Genomic DNA, 10,361 nt, shown 5'->3' on the forward strand with positions numbered 1-10,361 from the left:
CCTGGCCTTGAACACTGCCAGGGAGGGGGCAGCCACAGCTTCTCTGGGCAACCTGTGCCAGTGCCTCACTACCCATACAGTAAAGAATTTCTTCATTTATTCTAAATCTACCCTCTTTCAGTTTAAAACCATTACTCTTTGGTCTATCACTGCACTCCCTGATAGAGTCCCTCCCCATCTTTCCTGTAGGTCCCTTTAAGTACTGGAAGGCCGCTATAAGGTGTCCCAGGAGCCTTCTCTTTGCCAGGCTGAACAACCCCAACTCTCAGCCTGTCCACATAAGGGAGGTGCTCCAGACCCCCGATCATCTTTGTGATCCTCCTTTGGACCTGCTCGAGCAGGTCTATGTCCTACTTATACTGGGGGCCCCAGAGCTGGACACAGTACTCTAGGTCGGGTTTCATGAGAGTCCTTGCCCTCTACTACCACTGAACTACTCTTTCAAGGCCTATCTGGAAGCTTCTTATCATTTATATCTTGAAAACAGAAAAAGAAAAAAAAAAAGAAGAAAAAAAAAAAAAAAAAAAAAAAAAAAAAAAAAAAAAAAAAAAAAAAAAAAAGCAGCAGTCAGGTACCTTGCTATTAAGTTGTAACTAAAAATTACAGTTGTGTTAATTTTAATCAATGAAGAGATGTTGTGGTAATTTCAAGATGATGTATCATTAAGATGTTCAAGAGACTTATTGTGTGAAAACATCAAAGAAAATTCTGGTTTTAAATAATCATCAGACAAAACCTTAATTATTTTCTTCATCTTCCCTACATACACACTTATGAGCACACAGGCATTTGTGAGACCATGTTGCATGAATCATATCTCTCATGTTCAAAAAAAATGGCACCAGATTTCTGTTGGTATTTATCACTGCTATGCCCCAGATCTTTGAAAGTGGTCAGACTTCGGTGAAGAGTTCAGTCTCCATACCTAAACATTTGACTAATCCCTTCTGCCATTCTCTTTTCTTTAAAGCATTCTGTAATTTACTACAACGCTTGAAAAAGATGTCACAGATAATGAGAAGAAAGCATGAGCTACCTGGCATAAATTCAGCAGGTTGTCAAATAGCATTATTCACCACACAGTAGGTCAATCAGACACTTAGAACTAAAGTCTTTTTTCTTGATTACACAGATATTTTGCATACAGGTGGACCCTAATCTCATGAAAAATTGTCCCTTGGGCAATGGGCTTTTGACTGTTTAGGATCTTTTTCAGAGGACTCATCTGTGATCAAAGTAAAGAAATGTCTGATTTAATGCCAGTTTAGATTAAAAGGTATAGTAAGCCCCCTCTAAAACAGAGCATGAGTCACAACACAAACAATAATTTGGCACTATTTTCTCTGAAACTCTACCCACAGACTATTAAACCATATTAGATGCTAACATGATGCTAGACTTCACTGGTGATGATGGAGAGATTCCAAATCTAGTAACCTATACCTTAGCCCGAATGTACTAGCAAAGCTGATACAAAGCTTTCTGTACAAATAAAACTAGTAGAAATAAAATTTAAATAATTAAAGGTAATGCATTTTCATTCTCACTAGGATTTTACTTTTGGAAGCAAAAAGTATTGTCCCTTTAGTCACTTATAAAAACAAGTAATTTGAAAAAGGACTGCATCACATTTTTTGTGAATTTTGTCAAGATTCTTGACCTCTCACTATGCAATGTTCAAACTTGCAGAAAAATGAAAGGTTCTCAACCTAGGAGATTTCTCAAACACATCTGAAAGATTTCAAGAAGTGAAACTGTTTGAGGAATACTCAAATGCCCATGCTTGGAGGGGACCATTACATTTCTGTACTCATATAGACATCCCTCAAACAATTCAAAGGTCTAAGTTTCAAGTATGCTAATCTTATTAAATGAAATTACTAAAGTAATCCTTCAGCAATTTGATGTGGCTTGCTGTGAAGGAGTTTATCAGAAATGTGAAATAGGCTGTTTCTTTAAATACATACAGAGGTTTATTTGACATATGGGAAACAGTAGTATCTATACATAAAATCTAAATATAAAGCTCACTATGAAGAAGTCAGAATTTGCTAAAAGGTAGTAAGTACATAGTTATTCCTGTCCTAATTATATTCTGTGCTATTCAAAGAAGCAATTTGATATCAGTTGATTATGACTGAGCTAGCCTAAAGAGAACTTGATTGTTTAAAAGTGTTGATATTTTCCATGGTCAAGATCAGTTTTGAAGCTCACAGTTTACTCATTGAAAGGATGAACATGGCAAAGGAAAATCTCAGCTTTTCTTGTGAAGTTGTAAGTCTATGATCTTTCTCCTTGAGAAAGTAGCCTGAGAAAAATTAATGAACTGTCTCAGAGAGAGTAGTGTGGCTGAAGTATTATTTTTCTTAACTGCTACCTGATTCGCTTTACAGCTCTCTAAGTACCTCCTTTGGGATTAAAGAAAAATATATCTCCACATCTCTGCTTTGGGAGAAGACCCAACTGTTTATACTGCTGGAGGACTGGGACATCTGGTTGAGCACAGGGGTTATGGAAAAGGTTCCTGACCTGTGACTGTACATTTTTCACAAACCTTCTTATAGATTTGCTGAAAATTGACCTTCAACTTTGTGAGTACAAGCTCTCTTTCTACACAGGAAAGCAAGACAGGTATCTCCATGTATTTTTCAAATTACTGCTATATACATTAATTTATGCTGTATTTAAACTCATATCAAATGGGCCAAGAACTGTTTTTTTGTCAGTGAGGCCCACTGTTACATCACAGCTACATCTCTGAAGTTATGCTTGCTTGTCCCCTGACATAGGGTGACTATATCTAATCTGTGTAATGGGAAAAGTTCTTCGGCTACACAAACCTCTAAAGCACCCCTGGTATTTTCCTGGGCAAGTCCCAGTCAACACAATTCAGAACCATGTCTAGGATTACACTAATAGTTTGAAAAATTATGGGGCAGGGATGAAGCATGATGCATTAGCCCTGTTCAGTTTATCAGTAGAGAAAAACTTACCACTAACCTGGAATTGATTCCTAAAGCTTAATTGTTGCAGAGGCTGGCTGGGAGTTGTACAAGCTGAAAAACAAACATTGCATTCCAGAAAACTTGCTTTTATTGCCTTGTTTTCAAACTCTTTCAAAGAGGATCACAGTTTCCCCAAATGTGTTGCTTATTCATTATTCATTATTAGGTCACTCATCCAGGTAAAGGATTGTCTATAAATTAATCAACATCCATTGGTCCCTGACAGTCAGATACTAGCTGTCTCAGCCAGAGGCTTTGGATAAAATTCTACTCATCCTTAACATGCCCTGGAAAGTAAAGTAACTGGAGTTCAAATACAACAGCACTGAACCTGCAGCAAAATTACATTTTTTCCCCCCCTCTAAAAATATATCTGCACTTCCAAATTCTTTATGTATAGCTACTGCTGTGACCCCTGCAGGCAGAACTTCACTGTGTCTGAAGGATTATAGCATATCTGAAGAATATCCAAGACTTTTAAGTCTCTCATTGTAAGTGTGGCTGCCCTACATTTTTGATTGATCACCTGTTAAAATACAAAGCCAGACATCTACCCTTGTTGAGTAGCACTTTTTTGGGGGATAGTATAAAAGTTGTGTAAAGCAACATGCCGAATCCCTGCTGTGGTAGCCTCTGTTACACCCAAAGAAACCCCAGGGAATACAATAATTTAGATCACCCTGGTTAAGCATGCGCTTACTGAAGATATTGAGAAGTCACCTTTTGGGCTTTTCTCCAAGGATTCTTTGAAGGACAAGTCTTCAAAATGCAGGTTCTCCATCTTTCTCCTGCTTTTTGGACAGAAATTAAGATCTGGACTACAAACGTATAGGCAATTAGAAATTCTTCAGAAAATTCCAGTGAACATGTATGTATTTATCAGTGTTTGATAAATGCAGGCTCTTTAAAAACTATATTCAATAAATCCTGGCTGCAAATATCAGGTTATTTTTTTCATCCTCTGAACGGGTGTCCCCCTAGAATTTAGAAATACTGCAGAAAGATTTTACATGATTCATGTATCATACTGGGTTTGTGTAGGATTAATTCGTAGGAGGTGAAACTGCAGGCCTTCTCTGAGCTGGAGGTCATTTCAGATGAGAACTTATAGCACGACGCACAGATACAAGGGCTGCACAATTTTTATGTTTAATGAACACACAAGATTCCAAAATTGAGCTCAGCAGGAAGAAAGATTTTGCACTGATTTCAAAAGCCATTGGACCTCTGTGTGTTAGCTCACATAAATAACTATGCTCTTCCTGCAACATGGCACATCTCTGATGAGTGCATCACCCCTTATCTGGGCACAGCACTCTGGCACCATCATTTGGTAATGTAAAGTAGTTCTGAGCTGTGTCAAGCAATTTTCTGGAGCTAACAAACCTTAGGCCAGAACCTTATTGATGCAATGCCTTTCACCATCTTATCTCCACAGATATTACTCCTATAGACATGACTTCTTTCTTCTCCCAACAGTAACTGCAGGACTGGGAATCCCAGGAAGTACAAAGAGAGCTAAGCTGACAAAGAATAAATCGGGTAAGTCCAGATACAGTTTGGCTGTATGAAGTTTATTTGAGAGAACAAACTGCTAATAAGCTTAGGTTTATTCCTTCAATACTTAGGCCTCACAACCCAAACATATAACTCTGTTCACCTAGTGCTGGGCCAGGTGGTCTTACCATATAGGACCAGTATTTGTCTCTGCTCTCTCAAATGCCTTTACACCACTTATAGAAGTGTACAGCCAACTGCAAAGCCTACATGCTCATGAGCTAGCTGGTTATCAGTATCAATGTTAATTCCTGAGAAACTCAGACACATTTATGTTTCTGTCACAGAATCACAGACTCATCTAGGTTGGAAAAGACCTTGAAGATCACCTAGTCCAACCATTAACCTCACACTGACCATTCTTAACTACACCACATCCCTCAGCACTATGTCAATGAGACTCTTAAACACCTCCAGGGATTGGGACTCCACCATTGCCCTGGGCAGCCCATTCCAACACCTAACATCTGTTCAGCCAGGACTGCTGGTAAATGATGGAAAGCGGCTTGGCGATCACCCCAGCCAGCTCCTTCAGCACCCTCGGGTGTATCCCATCCAGTCCCATAGACTCGTGCATGTCTACATGATGCAGCAGGCAGGTGAATCATCAGGCTGGCAGGTGGCTTTGGTGACTTCAAGTGTTATTTTAAAATTTTATCTATGTATTGTCAGCATCAGTGAAGACCCTGAAAGAGTAACTGGCTTAGAAAGCATGAGGATCATCAGAAGCTCCCAATATTACAGAAGTTAATTTGCATCTTATTATAAAGAAGCTCTTCACTGAACTTTTTTTTTTTTTTTATGTGGGTCAGAATAATAGAATATGAAGATATGCAAAATCTGTGACAACCTCTTGGAGATGCAGCCATACAGTGACCCTAATTATTATTAGGGCAAACTACACAATATAAAGCAATGGTGAATAAGATGGGAGTGAATAGTATACATTATATAACAACTCTGTCATCCAGACTTCTTAGAGGACAATAAAGGTGGTGGGCTGCCTCAGCTGCCTGAAGTTCTATCTCCTCAACAGTGTTCCACGCAGATTTATTTGGATGTTCATGGGCAGTTTGCCAAAGGGAACTTTGGGGAACCCTCCTAAGACACTGACCTCTAAGAGGTCCCTTCAGAATTGTTGGGTCCCTTCACTTCCAGTTGCCACAGCAGTGACAGTAACTAGGGAACATCACAACTGTGAGAATTCAGTGACCATATATTTTTTCCTCAGGCAGTCATCTTGCATCACTTCCATGCAAAAATGTAGAGTAAAAGATGATCTAAGCAGAGGGAAAAGAAGGGATAACTCACTGAAGTGAAGAACAAACTCACAGCAGAAGCATTTAGAAAATAAAATAGAAAATGTAAAGTAAAGGTTACCATCACAAGTCCACTCATCTGGCTTTGAAATCTGGTTGCTGAGCAACATGTTCATTCATAACAATCACTGAGCTTGATTAAACATAGTTTGTCTTTTTGCTGGAGGTGATACAAAGATTTCTCAGTCTTTAATCAAGAGACAGCCAAACTTTGAAAAATGCACAATAAACCAGCAGGGTTCACCAGAAATCCAATTTATTTCATACTCTCTGACAATAATTTCTATAACCAAGTTCTAGATGTTTGGTCAATCTTATTCCCTCACTTCATGCTTTGCAACTCAATTATGCTGCTATATAGGGAAATTATAATTATAGCACTTGAGAAGCACTTTGCATTTCCAAAGCTCTATTCAAAAGCTAATTACTAAAAAGTGATATAGCTTGACCCCTCTGGCTCTATATCCTGACAGGACTACACTCAAAGGACAATTCTGGGAGGTTAGCAACCCTCACAGTCTATCCTGAACTGTGCCACAGATTCCTGAATAAGTCTTGTGTGATAACTTAGGTGCAAATTTTGTTGATCCTAGTCATACTCAGTCCCAACTAACAACTTAAAATTACTTCATGAGACTTTAATTAGTCCAACTAACACTGTGCTCTGTGAATCGCCTTGATGAGGGATCCTCATGGTGAACAGAGTAATAGAGCAATAATAAATAGACAAACTGAAAGAACAAAAAAAATTGTCATTGGACATCAATATATATTTTACTTCAAATGACTTGTGAACAGAGTAAAAATAGATTTTTCAAGACTTTTCAGCCTGAAAGTATTTCTTTAAAACCTTGAAGCATTCATAGAGCTACTTCCATAGTCATTAACTGTGGAAAACTCTCTACATGGATATTATCTTCTTATAGCACAAAACCAGATGACACATAATAATTAAGGTACAGATAGAAAAGATTTAATGTTAGCTGCATGTTCTGGCCTCTTGGTTAATGTTTGCAAGCAACATACAATACAGTAAGAGATTTATCTGTTATTTGTATCTGAGTCAAATCAATGAGTAATATTCCTTTGTGCCCACAGTATGTATGCGTATTCTCAAAAACACTTTGATGTTTAAACTATCACAGAATCACAGAATCGAAGAGTCATTCAGGTTGGAAAAGACCCTTGGGATCATTGAGTCCAACCATCAGCCCTACTCTACAAAGTTCTCCCCTACATCATATCCCCCAACATCTCATCTAAACGACCCTTAAACACATCCAGGGATGGTGACTCCACCACCTTCCTGGCCAGCCTATTCCACTGTCTGATCACTCTTTCTGTGAAATTTTTTTCCCTACTGTCCAGTCTAAACGTCCCCTGTTGCAGCTTAAAGCCGTTCCCTCTTGTTCTATTGTTAATTACCTGTGAGAAGAGACCAGCACCAACCTCTGTGCAGTGTCCTTTCAGGTAGTTGTAGAGTGATGTGGTCTCCCCTCAGCCTTCTCTTCCTCAAACTGAACAGTCCCAGCTCCTTCAATTCCTCCTCATAGGATTTATTCTCCAAGCCCTTCACCAGCTTCGTTGCCCTCCTCTGCACTCGCTCCAGCACCTCGATATCTCTCTTGTATTGAGGTGCCCAAAACTGGACACAATACTCCAGGTGTGGCCTCACCAGTGCAGAGTACAGGGGCACTATCACCTCCCTACTTCTGCTGGTCACACTATTTCTAATACAAGCCAGGATGCCGTTGGCTTTCTTGGCCACCTGGGCACACTGCTGGCTCATGTTCAGCTGCTTGTCATTAGAACTCCCAGATCCTTCTCTTCCAGACAGCTCTCCAGCTCCCCAAGCCCGTAGCCATGCAGGGGGATGTTGTGGCCCAAGTGCAGGACCTGGCACTTGGCCTTGTTGAAGCTCATCCCGTTAATGTTGGCCCACCGATCCAATCCAACCTATCCAAGTCTCTCTGTAGAGCCTCCCTATCCTCATGCAGGTCGACACTCCTGCTTAACTTGGTGTCATCTGCGAACTTACTGATGATACACTCTGTGTCCTTATCAAGAGCATTAACAAAGATGTTGAACAGAAATGGTCCCAACACCGAGCCCTGAGGAACACCACTTGTGACCGGCCGCCAGCTGGATTTAGCTTCATTGACCACCACTCTCTGGGACCGTCCATCCAGCCAGTGCTTGACCCAGCAGACCATATGCTCATCCAGGCTGTGATCAGCCAGTTTTTCTATGAGAATTCTACGGGGAACTGTGTCAAATGCTTTTCAAAAATCCAGGTAGACAATATCCACAGCCTTTCCCTCATCCGATAGTCGGGTCATCTTGTCATAGGAGATCAGGTTTGTCAGACAGGACCTGCCTTTCATAAACCCATGCTGAGTAAGCCTTCCCTGATACCAAGGTCCATGACGTTCCCTGGCAGTGAGGTCAGACTGACAGGTCTGTAGTTTCCTGGATCCTCCTTTCTGCCTCTCTTGTATATGGGTGTCACATTTGCCATCCTCTAGTCTAATGGGACCTCCCCAGTTAGCCATGATTTCAAATAAATCATGGAAAGCGGCTTGGCATGCACTTCTTCCAACTCTTTCAGCACCCTTGGGTGTAACCCCTCCGGTCCCACAGACTTGTGTGCATCCAAGTGGTACAGCAGGTCTCTGACCAGCTCCTCTTCCACTGTGCTGACCTCAATCTGCTTCCCCTCCCCATCTCCCAGCTCATGAGGCTGGGTGTCCAGGGAACAGCCAGTTCTACCGCTAAAGGCTGAGGCAAAGTAGGCTTTGAGCACCTCAGCCTAACTGTTTTATCAGCAAATCTCTTTTCTCTTTCCATATATTAAGTGCATTAGAGTATTTCTAATGTTGTTTGAGGAAAGTCTACAAAATTGTGTGACCCCTTGTACTCACATTAAAGATTGGGTAAGGCCTCTTTCTAAGAGAAATAATGCATTGTCAGTTATTCTTGTGAAAACAGCAAAACCTTCTTGTAGGTGGGATGAAAAGGTAAAATATCTAACAACACTGGCCGATCTATCATGTGTGATAATACTTTTAATATTTTTTTTTTTAATTTTGAGAAGTTTAAAAGTACACTTGATCAGCCTGATATTTTTTATTTATGCTAAATTACTCTCCAGTGCAAGACCCTTTGTTGTATTTTCAGTTATCCTTCTGGAATCTGAAAAATGTAGAAGGTATCAGTGTAAATGTCATACTTCTCTTTATGATTATTATTCTGCTGTTTGTTATGAAAGAATAATAGGTTAAATTAGAGCTGTAAGATTTTATATTTCTGGACAAAGTCAGAAGATGGCTTTAGCTAACAACGATTATCAAAATGTACAGAGATAATATAGCTTTCAGACCTTGCATATTGTACCTCTGAATGTACCTTCACACCCAAAGAAAAAGGTGTGAAGAAAAGATCAGAAAAGATAATATTGGAAAAAACTCAGCTCCTACAAATATTGGGAAGAGACTACCTCCAGAGAAAAGCAGACTGCTTTGCCATTTCTATTTCTATTGTTCTTGCAGTGTCTAGAATGAATCAAACTGATCTGGAAAGTAATTGTAAGTCTTTTAGTCATTTTACCCCTTTTCTGTACAATTCCTATGTTCTTAGAGGAAAACAAATTCTCATTTAAGAGCAATTTATTAGGTACTACTGCAAGGACATAGCAAGAAAATCTCTCTTCTGAAGTGAGATTTTTGTCTGACGTTAAAGCAGACAGGGCTTTCTGAAAAAACATGACCAACAAAGAAATTCACAGTGTTATGAAGATCCAGACTTTGGATGGTATGAACAAAACTGTGGGTTTTCACTCTAAAGGAAGTGAAGGAAGAACCTGTGAAAAACTGAATTACATTTGACAAGGCAAGTCTAAACTGGTAACAGAAGTCATGGAAGTGATTGCTAGACCCTGCTTTGTACAAGCACAAAACCAATGTGGCAGGACAATGAAGAATCATGCCCTCCCTCTGGAGAAAAGTGGAAGAAAAACCTTGAATCATGAAACATAAAATGCAAAATACTCAAAGGACCAACAAGCCTAGTAGCAGCTTGCACTACACCAGTGAAGCTAATGTTACCACTCAATCGGTACTCTGGAGCTGAAAGTCCTGTAGCCCTCCTTTTGCTGCCATTGGTAAATTCATATTGTAGCAATTTCCACTTTGCCAATGCCCTATTATTAGAACTGTAGACCTTGAAAGATCATCTGGTTCTACCTTCCATGGGAAAGGGAACATAAATGATATTATGTCAGCCACACAATCGCATCTTGAAACCTCCAGTGATGGGGACTCTACACTTTTCCAGTAATTGATTGTTCTCACTATAAATAAATTCTTTCTGTACCCATTGATCCTTGTCTTCCCCGTGTCAAGATCCTTGTCTTCTCTCTCTTCCCTCCTTGTGAAGAGAAAGCCTCCATCCTCCTTGTAGCCCCCCCCCCCCCCCCCCCCCC

This window comes from Athene cunicularia (assembly GCF_003259725.1).
Source record: "Athene cunicularia isolate RWA chromosome 1 unlocalized genomic scaffold, athCun1 chr1_part2, whole genome shotgun sequence".
NCBI classification, from domain to species: Eukaryota; Metazoa; Chordata; class Aves; order Strigiformes; family Strigidae; genus Athene; species Athene cunicularia.